Below are 15,655 nucleotides of genomic sequence, written 5' to 3' on the forward strand. Positions count from 1 at the left end.
ATGGATGAACTGCAACAATTGTTTATCCCTGTCTGGTGCAAAAGTAAAACGGGGAAGGTAGCCAAACCATGGCTTACAAGGGAAATTAGAGATAGCATTAGATCCAAGGAAGAGGCATATAAATTTGCCAGGAAAAACAACGAACCTGAGGATTGGGAGCAGTTTAGAATTCAGCAAAGGAGGACCAAGGGATTGATTAAGAAGGGGAAAATAGAGTATGCGAGCAAGCTTGCGGGCAACGTAAAAACTGACTGTAAAAGTTTCTATAGGTATGTGAAGAGAAAAAGATTCGTGAAGACAAATGTAGGTCCCTTGCAGGAGAATTTATAAGGGGAATAAAGAAATGACTAACAACTAAATGCATACTTTGGTTCTGTCTTCACAAAGGAGGACACAAATATCAGACCAGAAATGTTGGGGAACACAGGGTTTAGTGAGAGAGAGGAACTGAAAGAAATTAGTATTCGCAGAGAAATGGTGTTGGAGAAATTGATGGGATTGAAGGCCGATAAATCCCCAGGGCCTGATGGTCTGCATCCCAGAGTACTTAAGGAAGTGGCCCTAGAAATAGTGGATGCATTGGTGGTCATCTTCCAAGATTCTATCGACTCTGGAACAGTTCCTACAGATTGGAGGGTAGCTAATGTAACTCCACTATTTAAAAAGGGAGGTAGGGAGAAAGCAGGGAATTATTGACCAGTCAGCCTGACATCGGTAGTGGGGAAAATTCAAGAGTCCATTGATTAGATTAGAGATACAGCACTGTAACAGGCCCTTCGGCCCACCGAGTCTGTGCCGAACATCAACCACCCATTTATACTAATCCTACACTAATCCCACATTCCTACCAAACATCCCCACCTGTCCCTATATTTCCCTACCACCTACCTATACTAGTGACAATTTATACTGGCCAATTTACCTATCAACCTGCAAGTCTTTTGGCTTGTGGGAGGAAACCGGAGCACCCGGAGAAAACCCACGCAGACACAGGGAGAACTTGCAAACTCCACACAGGCAGTACCCGGAATTGAACCCGGGTCCCTGGAGCTGTGAGGCTGCAGTGCTAACCACTGCGCCACTGTGCCGCCCTTGGCCGTGATCGTATAGTGGTTAGTACTCTGCGTTGTGTGTCCATTATCAAAGATTTTATAGCAGAGCACTTGGAGAACAGTGGTAGAATCGGACAGAGTCAGCATGGATTTACGAAAGGGAAATCATGCTTGACAAATCTACTAGAATTCTTCGAGGATGGAACTAGTAGAGTTGATGAGGGGGAGCCAGTGGATGTGGTTTATTTGGGCTTTCAGAAGGCTTTCGACAAAGTCCCACACAAAAGGTTAGCGTGTAAAATTAAAGTGTATGGGATTGGGGGTAGTGTATTGCAATGGATAGGAAATTGGTTGGCAGACAGGAAACAAAGAGTAGGGATAAATGGGTCTTTTTCCGAATGGCAGGCAGTGACTAGTGGGGTACTGCAGGGATCGGTGCTAGGACCCCAGCTATTCACAATATATATTAATGATTTAGATGAGGGAACTAAATGTAATATCTCCAAATTTGCAGATGACACAAAACTGGGAGGGAGGGTAACTAGTGAGGAGGATCCAGAGTGGCTTCAGGGTGATTTGGACCAGTTGAGTGAGTGGGCTAATGCATGGCAGATGCAGTATAATGTAGATAAATGTGAGGTTATCCACTTTGATAGCAAAAACAGGAAGGCAGATTATCTGAACAGCTATAAACTGAGAGAGGGGAATATGCAGGGAGACCTGGGTGTTCTCGTACACCAGTTGCTGAAGGTAAGCATGTAGGTGCAACAGGCGGTAAAAAAGGCAAATGGTATGTTGGCCTTCATAGCGAGAGGATTCGAGTACAGGAGCAGGGATGTCTTGCTGCAATTATACAGGGCCTTGGTGAGGCCACACCTGGAATATTGTCAGCAGTTTTGGTCTCCTTATCTGAGGAAGGATGTTCTTGCTATAGAGGGAAGGCAGCGATGTTTACCAGACTGATTCCTGGGATGGCGGGACTGACGTATGAGGAGAGATTGAGTCGGTTAGGATTATATTTGCTGGAGTTCAGAAGAATGAGGGGGGATCTCATAGAAACCTAAAAAAATTCTAACAGGACTTGACAGGGTAGATACAGGAAGGATGTTCCCGATGGTGGGGGAGTCCAGAACCAGGGGTCATAGTCTAAGGATATGGGGTAAACCTTTCAGGACTGAGATGAGGAGAAATTTCTTCACCCAGAGAGTGGTGAACCTATGGAATTTGCTACCACAGAAAGCAGTTGAGGCCAAAACATTGTATGTTTTCAAGAAGGAGTTAGATATAGCTCCTGGGTCTAAAGGGATGAAAGGGTGTGGGGCGAAAGCGGGAACAAGTTACTGAGTTGGCTGATCAGCCATGATCATAATGAATGGCGGAGCAGTCTCAAAGTGCCAAATGGCCTACTCCTGCTCCTATTTTCTATATTTCTATGAGACAAAGGACTATTTCCTGGTCCACTTCATCCAAAATGGACTTTGATCACCAGACATTAAAGATGAGCAAGCTCATATTCCAGGATGACTGCTAAGATGGCAGAATCCACAAACAGAAGTGGTCAAACCAGCTAGTCACATGACTAACCTGCTGGGCAACCTGGGGTTTTTTGAATTGTGCCACTGAGAAAGACGCAGAAGGTAGTTGAAACTGAAGCTGGAGCAAGGAAGCCTCTCTCTCTCACTCTCGCTTTCTCCCAAGCCACTGGACTCATGGAAAATGCGTAAACCTCAAGAGAGAAAAGACTCCGAAATCAAAATAAGTTGAAGCGTGAACTGGGCCCCAGTGAACAGCAGGACTGACGGGCAACCAAAGACTCCACATTGAACTTAAAGGACTGTAACTACCAGATATTGCCTCAGACTTTTCCCCTTTATTCTTTCTACTTTTCTGTCTCTATCTGTGTGTGTGTTTATCGTGTAAGCATGCTAGTGTGGTCCTGCGCATATTCATTGTTGGTAACTGGATTAGAGTTTAAGATTAAGAAACTTCTGCTTTTCTTGTTGAAAATCTAAGAAAACCTGTCTGAATTGATTTATTTTCCCTACAATTGGAAAGCAGTGAACGAGAATTCACTAAGGGGGAGCTAAAACATGGTGAATTTTTAAAAATTAAACTCTGTTACGGTTAAACTAGGCGATGGCTGAGAGGGAACCCCTAGACCCCTCTCACCTTGTCGTAACACTATTTTTGTACCTTTTATGTTAGCAGTTCATCTCTCATACTTTGTGCCTCTCTTATTTCCTTTCCCCTTTCCCCTCTAAACTTTCTAGTCATCCAGGGCAAAGCAGCCCTCTTGATCAGCACCCCATCCACCACCTGTGTGTACCATCTACAAGATACACTGCAGAACTCACCAAGGTTCCTTCAACAGTAACTTCCAAACCCACAAACTCTGTCACCGAGAAGGACAAGGGAACAGATGCATGGGAACACCATCACCTGCAAGTTCCCCTCCAAGCCAAACACCATCCCGAACTGGAACTATATCGCCGTTCCTTCACTGTCACTTGGTCAAAAACTGGAAACTCTCACATGGACTGCAGCGGTTCAAGAAGGCGTCTCACCATCACATTTTCAAGGGCAATAAGGGATGGGCTACAGATGCTGGCCTTGCCAGTGATATTCCCTTCCCATGAACGAATTTAAAAAAAAATCAGCCTGGTTCTCACTTGTATTATCAATCAGAGATGTGTTATATGCACGGTTTTTCTACTTCATTTTACTCTCTATCTCCTTATTATCCAGGTGCTTTGGCTTTGATTGTCCTACCTTTTTCCATCATAGAAATGTCCTTCGACTGTACCTGAACATCTCATCTTTAAAGGCTGCCCATTGTTCCTTTAAAGTTTTGCCAGTGAATCTTTGATTCCAGTTTACCTGGAACAGATCCATTCTCATCCCACTGAAATTGGACCATCTCCAATTAAGTATTTTTATTCTGGATTGCGCTTTGTTCTTTTCCATAGCTAACTTGAACCTCATGTTACTTTGATCACTGTTGCCTAAATGTTCCCCTACTGACACTTGTTCCACTTGACCAACTTCATTGCTCAGAACCAGATCCAGTAATGCTTCCTTCCTTGTTGGGCTGGAAACAACAACTTATATTTATGTAGTGCCTTTAACATAATAAAATGTCACAAGGCGCTTCATAGGAGCATTATAAAACAAAGTAGGACACCCAGCCACAAAAGGACATATTAGCTCAGATGACCAAAAGCTTGGTCAAAGAGGCAGGTTTTAAGGAGTGTCTTAAAGGAGGAAAGCGAGGTGGAGAGGTGTAGGGAGGGAATTCCAGAGCTTGGGACCTAGGCAACTGAAGGTACGACCATCAATGGTGGAGCGATTAATATCGGGGATGCACAAGAGGCCAGAATTAGAGGAGCGCAGATATCTTAGAGGGTTGTGGGGCTGGAGGAGATTACAGAGATAGGGAAGGGGGTGATGTCATGGAGAGATTTGGAAACAAGGATGAGAATTTTAAAATCAAGACGTTGCTTGATCGGGAGCCAATGTAGATCAATGAACACAGGGCTGATAGGCAAACAGGACTTGGTGCAAGTTAAGACAGCAGAGTTTTGCATGACCTCAAGTTTACGGAGAGTAGAATGTGGGAGAGTAGCCAGGAGTGCGTTGGAATAGTCAGGTCTACAGGTAACAAAGGCATTCATGAGGATTTCAGCAGCAGATGAGCTGGAACAGGTGAAGTTATGGAGGTGAAAACAGCCAGTCTAGTGATGACACAAATATGAGGTTGGAAGCTTATCTTGGGTTCAAATGTTGTTAATAGACCGGCTTAATCTCAGAATGTTGCCGGGGAGAGGGATGGAATCGGTAGCTGGAGAACTGTGTTTGGAGCAGGGACTGTAAACAATGACTTTAGTCATCCTGATGTTTAATTGGAGGAAATTTCTGCTCATCCAGTACTGGATGTCAGATATGCAGTCTGATAATTTAGCAGCAGTGGAAGAGTTGAGAAAAGTGGTGAAGGAGAGCTGAGTGTCATTAGCATACGTGAAAAATTACACTATGCTTTTGGATGATGTCACCGAGGGGCAGCAGGTAGATGAGCGATAGGAGGGGGCCAAAGATAGATCCTTGGGGTGGGACACCAGAGGTAATGGTTCAGGAGCAGCAAGAGAAGCCATTGCAAGTGATTCTATAGCTACAATTAGATAGATAAGAATGGAAGCAGGTAAGAGCAATCCTGTCCAGCTGGATGACAGTGTTGGAGGATGATGGTGTGGTCAACCATGTCAAAGGTTGCAGACAGATCGAAAAGAGGAGGGGGGAGTTTCCCTTTGTCACAATCACATAGGATAGCATTTGTGACTTTGATAAGAGCTGTTTTGGTATTGTGGCAGGGATAAAAACCTGATTGGAGTTCCAGGAAAGATGAGAACAGATTTGGGAGGCAACCACACATTCAAGGACTTCGGAGAGAAGAGAGGTTGGAGATGGGCTGGTAGTTTGCAAGGGCGGTGGGGGGTGGCGGGGGTGTTTGTGTTTTGAGGAGAGAGAGACAACACCTGAAGAGAGAACCATTTACAACATCGGCTAACATGAGGACAAGGAGGGGAAGCTGGTGATCAGCAGTTCACTGGGAATAGGATCGAGGGAGCAGGAGGCGGGTCTCATGGACAAGATGAGCTCAGAGAGGGTATAAGGGGAGATAGGAGAGAAACTAGAGAAAGAAGACAGTTCAGGGCTAGAGCAGGGGGAAGCATTAGAGGAAGCTAGTGAAAGGGAGGGACACGGCAGAGGCAGCTGCTCTTGATCTTAGTGACAAAGAAGCCCATGAGCTCCTGGCACTTATTGTCAGAGATGAGGGTGGAGGGGACAGGGAGAAGGGTTTAAGAACAGAAGCCAAGGGTTTTGTTTTTGAATTCCAGGATGATCCTGGAATAGAGAGCAGTTTTAGCATACGAGAGCAAGATCTGATAGTGCTTTATGTGGTCCAGCCATATCTGGTGGTGGGTGGCTAAACCATTTGTCTGCCATATCTTTCAAGTTTGCATCCCTTAGACCTAAAGGGAGTGGAGATGAGGGCCTTACTTGCAGGAACGGTCAGGGTGACAGAGACAGGGACCAGGGCATCAAAGGTGGAGGTGGGGTGCGGTTGAGCAAATCAGTAGCTGCAGAAATGTTGTGGTGAACGGAGGGGGGGGGGGGGGCAAAGGCTAGATACTGATGAAGGAAATTCTTCTGAACAAACTTCAGAAACTCTTCCCCCTCTCTGTCCTTTACACTATTACTATACTAGTCTCAAATCGCTACAAAGTTGATAAGGAATGAAACCGGACAGACCACCTGGCATCGACCTAGGCACCGGAAACGACAATGGCAAACCCAGCCCTGTCGACCCTGCAAAGTCCTCCTTACTAACATCTGGGGGCTTGTGCCAAAGTTGGGAGAGCTGTCCCACAGACTAGTCAAGCAACAGCCTGACACCGAATCATACCTTACAGACAATGTCCCAGACACTGCCATCACCATCCCCGGGTATGTCCTGTCCCACCGGCAGGACAGACGCAGCAGAGGTGGCGGGACAGCGGTATACAGTCGGGAATGAGTTGACCTGGGAGTCCTCGACATCAATTCTGGACCCTATGATGTCTCATGGCATCAGATCAAACATGGGCAAGGAAACCTCCTGCTGATTACCACCTAGCGCCACCTCCCTCCGCCCTCAGCTGATGAGTCAGTACTCCTCCATATTGAACAGCACTTGGAGGAAGCACTGAGGGTGACAAGGGCACAGAATGTACACTGGATGATGGACTTCAATCTCCATCACCAAAACTGGCTCGGTAGCACCACTACTGACTGAGCTGGCCGAGTCCTAAAGGACATAGCTGCTAGACTGGGTCTGTGGCAGGTGGTGAGGGAACCAACAAGAGGGAAAAATATACTTGACCTTGTCCTCACCAACCTGCCTGCCGCAGATGCATCTGTCCATGACAGTATTGATAGGAGTGACCAATGCACAGTCCTTGTGGAGACAAAGTCCCATCTTCACATTGAGGATGTTGTGTGGCACGACCACCATGCTGAATGGGATAGATTTTGAACAGATCTAGCAACGCAAAACGGGGCGTCCATGAGGCGCTGTAGGTCATCAGCAGAAGAAGAACTGCATTCAACCACAATCTGTAACCTCATGGCCTGGCATACACCCCGCTCTACCATCAACAAACCGGGGGATCAACTCTGGTTCAATGAAGAGTGCAGGAGGGCATGCCAGCAGCAGCACCAGGCATATCTCAAAATGAGGTGTCAACCTGCTAAAGCTACAACCCAGGACTACTCGGGTGTCAAACAGCGTAAGCAGCATGTGATAGACAGAGCTAAGCGATCCCACAACCAACGAATCAGATGTAAGCTCTGCAGTCCTGCCACATCCAGCTATGAATGGTGGTGGATAATTAAACAACTAATTGGAGGAGGTGGCTCCACAAATATCCCCATCCTCAATGATGGGGAGCCCCGCACATCAGTGGAAAAGATAAGGCTGAAGCATTTGCAACAATCTTCAGCCAGAAGTGCCGAGTGGATGATCCATCTCGGCCTCCTCCTGAAGTTCGCAGTATCACAGATGCCTGACTTCAGCCAATACGATTCACTCCGCGTGATGTCAAGAAATGGCTGAAGGCACGGGATACTGCAAAGGCTATGGGCCCTGATGACATTCTGGCAATAGAGTCATAGAGTTACACAGCACAGAAACAGGCCATTCGGCCCATCGTGTCTGTGCCAGACATCAAGCACCTAACTATTCTAATCCCATTTTCCAGCACTTGGCCCGTAGCCTTGTATGCTGTGGTGTTTCCAGTGATCATCTAAATATTTCTTAAATGTTGTGAGGGTTCCTGCCTCGACCACCTCCTGAGGCAGTGTGTTCCAGATTCCAACCACCCTCTGGGTGAAATGTTTTTTCCTCAAATCCCCTCTAAACCTCCTGCCCCTTACCTTAAATCTATGCCCCCTGGTTATTGACTCCTTCGCTAAGGGAAAAAGTTTCTTCCTATCTAACCTATCAATGCCCCTCATAATCTTGTACACCTCAATCATATCTCCCCTCAGCCATCTCTGCTCTAAGGAAAATAACCCGAGCCTTTTCAGTCTCTCTTCATATCTGAAATGCTCCAGCCCAGGCAACATCCTGGTGAATCTCCTCTGCACCCTCTCCAGTGCAATCACATCCTTCCTATAGTGTGGTGCCCAGAACTGTACACAGTACTCCAGCTGTGGCCTAACTAGCATTTTATACAGCTCGATCATAACCTCCCTGCTCTTATATTCTATGTCTCGGCTAACAAAGGCAAGTATCCCATATGCCTTCCTAACCACTTTATCTACCTGTGCTGTTGCCTTCAGTGATCTATGGACAAGTACACCAGGTCCCTCTGTACTTCCTAGGGTCCTACCATCCATTGTATATTCCCTTGCCTTGTTAGTCCTCCCAAAATTCATGACCTCACACTTCTCAGGATTAAATTCCATTTGCCACAGCTCCGCCCATCTTACCAGCCCATCTATATCGTCCTGTAATCTAAGGCTTTCCTCCTCACTATTTACCACACCACCAATTTTCGTGTCATCTGCGAACTTACTGATCATACCTCCCATAGTAACGTCTAAATCATGAATGTGCACTACAAACAGCAAGGGTCCCAGCACCGATCCCTGCGGTGCACCACTGGTCACAGGCTTCCACTCGCAAAAACAACCCTCAACCATCACCCTCTGCCTCCTGCCACTAACCCATTTTGGATCCAATTTGCCAAATTGCCCTGGATCCCATGGGCTCTTACCTTCTTAACCAATCTCCCATATGGGACCTTATCAAAAGCCTTACTGAAATCCATATAGACTACATCAACTGCTTTAACCTCATCTACACATTTCGTCACCGCCTCAAAAAATTCAATCAAGTTAGTCAGATACGATCTCCCTCTGACAAAGCCATGCTGACTATCACTGATTAATCCCTGCCTCTCCAAGTGGAGATTAATCCTGTCCCTCAGAATTTTTTCCAATAGTTTCCCAACCACTAATGTTAGACTCACCGGCCTGTAATTACCTGGTCTATCCCTGCTACCCTTCTTAAATAATGGTACCACATTCGCTGTCCTCCAGTCCTCTGGTAGAGGATTGCAGCCAGAGAGGATTTGAAAATTTGTGTCAGAGCCCCTGCAATCTCCTCCCTTCCTTCACATAACAGCCTGGGATACATCTCATCTGGGCCTGGGGATTTATCCACTTTTAAGCCCACTAAAACAGCTAATACATCCTCCCTTTCAATGCTAATTTGTTCAAGTCTATCACAATTCCCCTCCCTGATCTCTACACCTACATTGTCCTTCTCCATAGTGAACACAGATGAAAAGTAATCATTTAAAACCTCACCTATGTCCTCCGGCTCCACACACAGATTGCCACTTTGGTCCCTAATGGGCCCTACACTTTCCCTGGTTATCCTCTTGCCCTTAATATACTTATAAAACGCCTTAGGATTTTCCTTTATCCTGCCCGCCAGTGTTTTGTCATGTCCCCTCTTCGCTCTCCTAATTACTTTTTTAAGTACCCCCCCTACACTTGCTATACTCCTCTAGTGCCTCCATTATTTTCAGCACTCTGAATCTGCCATAAGCCTCCTTTTTTTAACTGATCCAATCCTCTAGATCCCTTGATATCCAGGGTTCCCTGGTCTTGTTGGTTCTAACCTTCACCTTAATGGGTACACGTTGGCTCTGAACTCTCACTATTTCCTCTTTGAATGACTCCCACTGATCTGATGTCGACTTTCCTACAAGTAGCTGCTCCCAGTCCACTTTGGCCAGATCCTGTTTTATCATCTTAAAATCGGACTTCCCCCAATTCAGTACCTTTATTTTCGGTCCATCTTTGTCCTTTTTCATAACTAACATAAATCTTAGAGTTATGGTCACTATCCCTGAAGTGTTCTCCCACTGACACTTCTACCACTTGTCCGGCTTCATTCCCTAGGATGAGGTCCAGTACTGCCCCTTCTCTTGTAGGACTATCTACGTACTGGCTCAAAAAGCTCTCCTGTATGTATTTTAAGAATTCCGCGCCCTTTAAGCCTTTTGCACTAAGACTATCCCAGTTGATATTGGGGATGTTGAAATCCCCAACTATTATTACCCTATTATTTTTCCACCTCTCTGAGATTTGCCTACATATCTGCTCCTCTATCTCTCCCTGACTGTTTGGTGGCCTGTAGTACACTCCCAGCCAAGTGATTGCCCCTTTTTGTTTTTAAGTTCTACCCATATGGCCTCATTTGAGGAACCTTCGAAGATATCATCCGTCCTTACTGTCGTAATTGACTCCTTGATCAACAGTGCAATGCCATCTCCTCTTTTACTCCCTCCCCTGTAATGCCTGAAGATTCTATACCCTGGCATGTTGAGCTGCCAGTCCTGTCCGTCCCTCAACCATGTCTCTGTGATAGCAATAATATCATAATGCCATGTGTTAATCAATGGCCTCAATTCATCTGCCTTACTGTTAAGACTCCTTGCATTAAAATAGATGCAATCCAGCTTCGCATTTTTCACTTGTGCCTTAACAGGTCTATATTTGCTCTGCCTTCCAGATTGACTCATTTTCTCTTTTATATTTTGACTGTGCATCACCCTCTACTGTAACTTCACTCTGTATCCCATCCCCCTGCCAAATTGGTTTAAAGCCCCCCCGCCCACCCTGCAACAGCACTAGCAAAGCACTAGCCAGAAACAGACCCAGTGAGCCAGGAAACTAAAGCCCTCCCTCCTGCACCATCTCCTCAGCCACGCATTCATCTGCTCTATCCTCCTATTCCTATACTCACTAGCACGTGGCACTGGGAGTAATCCAGAGATTACAACCTTTTTTTAATCAGCTACCGAGCTCCCTAAATTCTTGTTGCAGGACCTCATCCCTCTTTCTACCTATGTCGTTGGTACCAATGCGTACCACAACCTCTGACTGTTCACTCTCTCCCTTCGGAATGTCATGCAACCACTCCGAGACATCATAGGAACATAGGAAGATAGGAACAGGAGTAGGCCATTCAGCCGCTCGAGCCTGTCCCGCCATTCAATGAGATCATGGCTGATCCGCGGCCTATCTCCATATACCTGCCTTTGGCCCCTATCCCTTAATATCTTTGCTTAACAAAAATCCATCTATCTCAGATTTAAAATTAACAACTGTTCTGGCTTCAACTGCTGTTTGTGGGAGAGAGTTCCAAACCTCTACCAACCCTTTGTGTGAAGAAGTGCTTCCAAACATCTCTCCGGAACAGTCTGGTCCTAATTTTTAGACTACGCCCCCTAGTTTTAGAATCTCCAACCAGTGGAAATAGTTTATCTTTATTGACCCTCACACCAGGGAGGCAACATACCATCCTGGAGTCTCATTTGCACAGAAATGCCTGTCTGTTCCCCTTACGATTGAATACCCGATCACTATGGCTCTCCCACTCTTTTTTGCCCCCTCCTGAGCAGCAGAGTCATCCGTGGTGCCACGAACTTGGCTGTTGCTGCTTTCCCCTGGGAGGACATCCCCCCAACAGTATCCAATGCGGTATATCTGTTTGAGAGAGGCCACAGGGGACTCCTGCACTACCTGCCTGTGTCTACTCCTCCTCCTGGTGGTCACCCATCCCTTTTCTGCCTCTGCAGCCATTACCTGCGGTGTGACCACCTCGCTAAACATGCTATCCATGACGGATGCTCCACAGTGAGTCCATCTGCAGCTCCAGCCACGCAATGCGGTCAGCTAGTAGCTGCAGCTGGACACATTTCCTGTACACATGGTCGCCAGGGACACTGGAAGTGGCCCTGATTTCCCACATAGTGCAGGAGGAGCATGTCATGGGGCTAAGCTCTCCTGCCATGACTTAGCCTTAGATTCAGCTCCTTAGTTACTCCCTTTAATTTGGAGTACTAATTACGATAGGGACCTTATTCTACTCCAAACACTACCTACTACAATCTAAATTCCCTACCTTTACTTTTACTTTGGCTATTGATAGTAAAAAAGGGTAGAAATACTCACCTATTCCTACTTACCAATCAGCTGCCTCCCCTTGCAACACGTCACTTTCTGAACTGTGACGTCAGTCCTGAAACTCTCTCGCTGTCCCTATGAGTGTGTGTGTGAGTATGCCTCTTTTAAGCTGCTGGAACTCCTGCTCGTCGGTGCCTGTCTCCACGCAGGCCAGCTTGGTCTGGCTCTTACCCTGGCCTCTCACAGTTTCTTTTAAGCTGCGGGAACTCCCACTCGCTGGTGCCTGTCTCGTCGCAGGTCCGCATCACTGAAAACCTGTGCTCCAGAACTTGCCGCGCCCCTAGCCAAGCTGTTCCAATACAACTGCAACACTGGCATCTCCCCGGCAACGTGGAAAATTGCCCAGGTATGTCCCGTACACAAAAAGCAGGACAAATCCCACCCGGCCAATTACCGTCCCATCAGTCTATTCTCGATCATCAGCAAAGTGATGGAAGGTGTCATCAACAGTGCAGAATATTTTTCAAAAATTGGGCCTATATTCTGTGGAGCTTAGAAGAATGAGGGACAATCTAATCGAGTCATACAAGATTCTGAAACGGCTTAATAGGGTAGAAGCTGAGAGATTGTTTCTGCTGGTCAGGGAATCTGGAACACGGGGACACAGTCTCAGGATAAGGGGCCAATCATTCAGGACTGAGATGAGGAGAAATTACTACACTGAAAGGGTTGTGAATCTTTGAAATTATCTACCCCAGAGGGTTGTGGATGCTCCATCATTGAATACATTTAAGGCTGGGATAGATAGATTTTTGGTCTTACAGGGAATCAAGGGATATGGGGAACAGGCAGGAAAGTGGAATTGAAGCCCAAGATCAGCCATGATCAGACTGAATGGCGGAGCAGGCATGATGGGCTATTGTGTTCTATCATGTGGCACTTGCTCAGCAATAACCTGCTCACTGACGCTTAGTTTGGGTTCCGCCAGGGCCACTCAGCTCCTGACTTCAATACAGCCTTGGTTCAAATGTGGACAGAAGAGCTGAACTCAAGAGGTGAGGTGAGAGTAACTGCCCTTGACATCAAGGCAGCATTTGACCAAGTATGGCATCAAGGAGCCCTAGCAAAACTGGAATCAATGGGAATCAGGGGGAAAACACTCCGCTGGTTGGAATCACACCTAGCGCAAAGGAAGATGGCTGTGGTTGTTGGAGGTCAATCATCTCAGCTCCAGGACATTACTGCAGGAGTTCCTCAGGGTTGTGTCCTAGGCCCAACCATCTTCAGCTGCTTCATCAATGACCTTCCTTCAATCATAAGGTCAGAAGTGGGGATGTTCACTGATGATTGCACAATGTTCAGCACCATTCGTCACTCCGCAGGTTCTGAAGCAGTCTGTGTAGAAATGCAGTAAGACCTGGACAATATCCAGGCTTGGGCTGATAAGTGGCAAGTAACATTTGCGCCACACAAGTGAAAGGCAATGACCATCTCCAACAAGAGAAAATCTAATCATCTCCCCTTGACATTCAATGGCATTACCATCGATGAATCCCCCACTATCAACATCGTGGGGGTTACCATTGACCAGAAACTGAACTGGACTAGTCACATAAATGCTGTGGCTACAAGAGCAGGTTAGAGGCTAGGAATCCTGAGGCGAGTAACTCACCTTATGACTTCCCAATCCCTGTCCACCATCTACAAGGCACAAGTCAGGAGTGTGATGGAATACTCTCCACTTGCCTCAATGGGTGCAGCCCAAAAACACTCAAGAAGCTCGACACCATCCAGGACAAAGCAGCCCGTTTGATTGGCATCCCCATCCGCAACATTCACTCCCTCCACCGCCAACACACAGTAGCAGCAGTGTGTACCATCTACAAGATGCACTGCAGCAATGCACCAAGGGTCCTTTGACAGCACCTTCCAAACCTGCGACCTCTAACACCTAGAAGGACAAGGGCAGCAGATGCATGGGAACACCACCACCTACAAGGTCCCCTCCAAGTCATGCACCATTCTGACCTGGAACTTTATTGCCATTCCTTCACTATCGCTGTGTCAAAATCCTGGAACTCCCTTCCTAACAGCACTGTGGGTGTACCTACCCCACATGGACTGCAGTGGTTCAAGAAGGCAGCTCACCACCACTTTCTCAAGGGCAATAAGGGATGGGCAATAAATGCTGGCCTAGCCAGTGTTGCCAACATCCCATGAATGAATAAAAAAAATTCTATATCAGGATAAATAAATTCCACCATTATCTCCATATAGTTTTTGTACCTGTCTGTAACTTCGTGGCAAATTTGCTACTCGATATCTTTCCCATTAATTGGTAACCTATGGAATACATTCAGACTGTAACAGTACCTATATTGTGTTCTTTAGTCCTAACCAAATAGATTCTGTCATTGGTCCCTCTGGGACATTCTCTTTCCAGCACTGTAATATTCTCCTTAATCAATATCACCACCCCTCCTCCTTTCCTTCTCCATCTTTCCTGAAAGCACTTAGGAATATTTAGTACCCAATCTTGCCCTTTTTTTAGCCAGGTCTCCATTATTGCCATGACATCATATTCCCACATGACTATCAGTGCCTGCTACTCACTAACCGTATTTACCACGCTTTGAGCATTTACATAATGTAAACCTAATTTAGACCTTATTGCATTCCCCTCCACTGAATATCTTACCATTTCATATTCTAATGCTGGCTGTCTCTCAATCTCTTGTGCACCTTGTTTCTCCTTTCTAATGCTGCATCCTGGTTGCTATCCCCCTGCCAAGTTAGTTTAAAGTCTCTCCAACAGCACTAGCAACTGCCCCTCCCGTATATTGGTCCTGGCCCTGTTGAGGTGCAACCTGTCTGACTTGTATAGGTCTGACCTCCCCCAGAACCAGTGTCAGGAATCTAAAACAAAAACAAGAAATGCTGGATTCACTCAGCAGGTCTGGCAGCATCTGTGGAAAGAGAAGCAGAGTTAACGTTTCGGGTCAGTGACCCTTCTTCGGAAATGTTCCGAAGAAGGGTCACTGACCCGAAACGTTAACTCTGCTTCTCTTTCCACAGATGCTGCCAGACCTGCTGAGTGAATCCAGCATTTCTTGTTTTTGTTTCAGATTTCCAGCATCCGCAGTATTTTGCTTTTATTTCAGGAATCTAAAACCTTCCCTCCTGCGCCATCTCTCCAGCCACACATTCACCCGCTCTATCCTCCTATTTCTATGCTCACTCGTGTGTGACATTGGGAGAAATCCAGAGATTCCTCCCTTTGAGGTCTTGCTTGCCAGTCTTCTTCCTAATTCCCTAAAATCTTCCTGCAGGACCTCCTCCCTCTTTCCACCTATGTCGTTGGTACTGATATGGACCATGACCTCTGGATGTTTACCGTTCCCTCTGAGTGTTCTGTAGCCAGTGACATCCTTAACACTGGAACCAGGGAGGCAACATACCGCCCTGCAATCACATCTGCAGCCACAGAAACATGTGTCTGTTCCCCTAACTATAGAATCCCCTATCACTATTGCTTTCCAAATCTTCCTCCTGCTCCTATGTACAGCTGAGCCAGCCATGGCGCT

The sequence above is a fragment of the Heterodontus francisci genome, chromosome 8 (genome assembly GCF_036365525.1).
Source record: "Heterodontus francisci isolate sHetFra1 chromosome 8, sHetFra1.hap1, whole genome shotgun sequence".
Classification (NCBI taxonomy): domain Eukaryota; kingdom Metazoa; phylum Chordata; class Chondrichthyes; order Heterodontiformes; family Heterodontidae; genus Heterodontus; species Heterodontus francisci.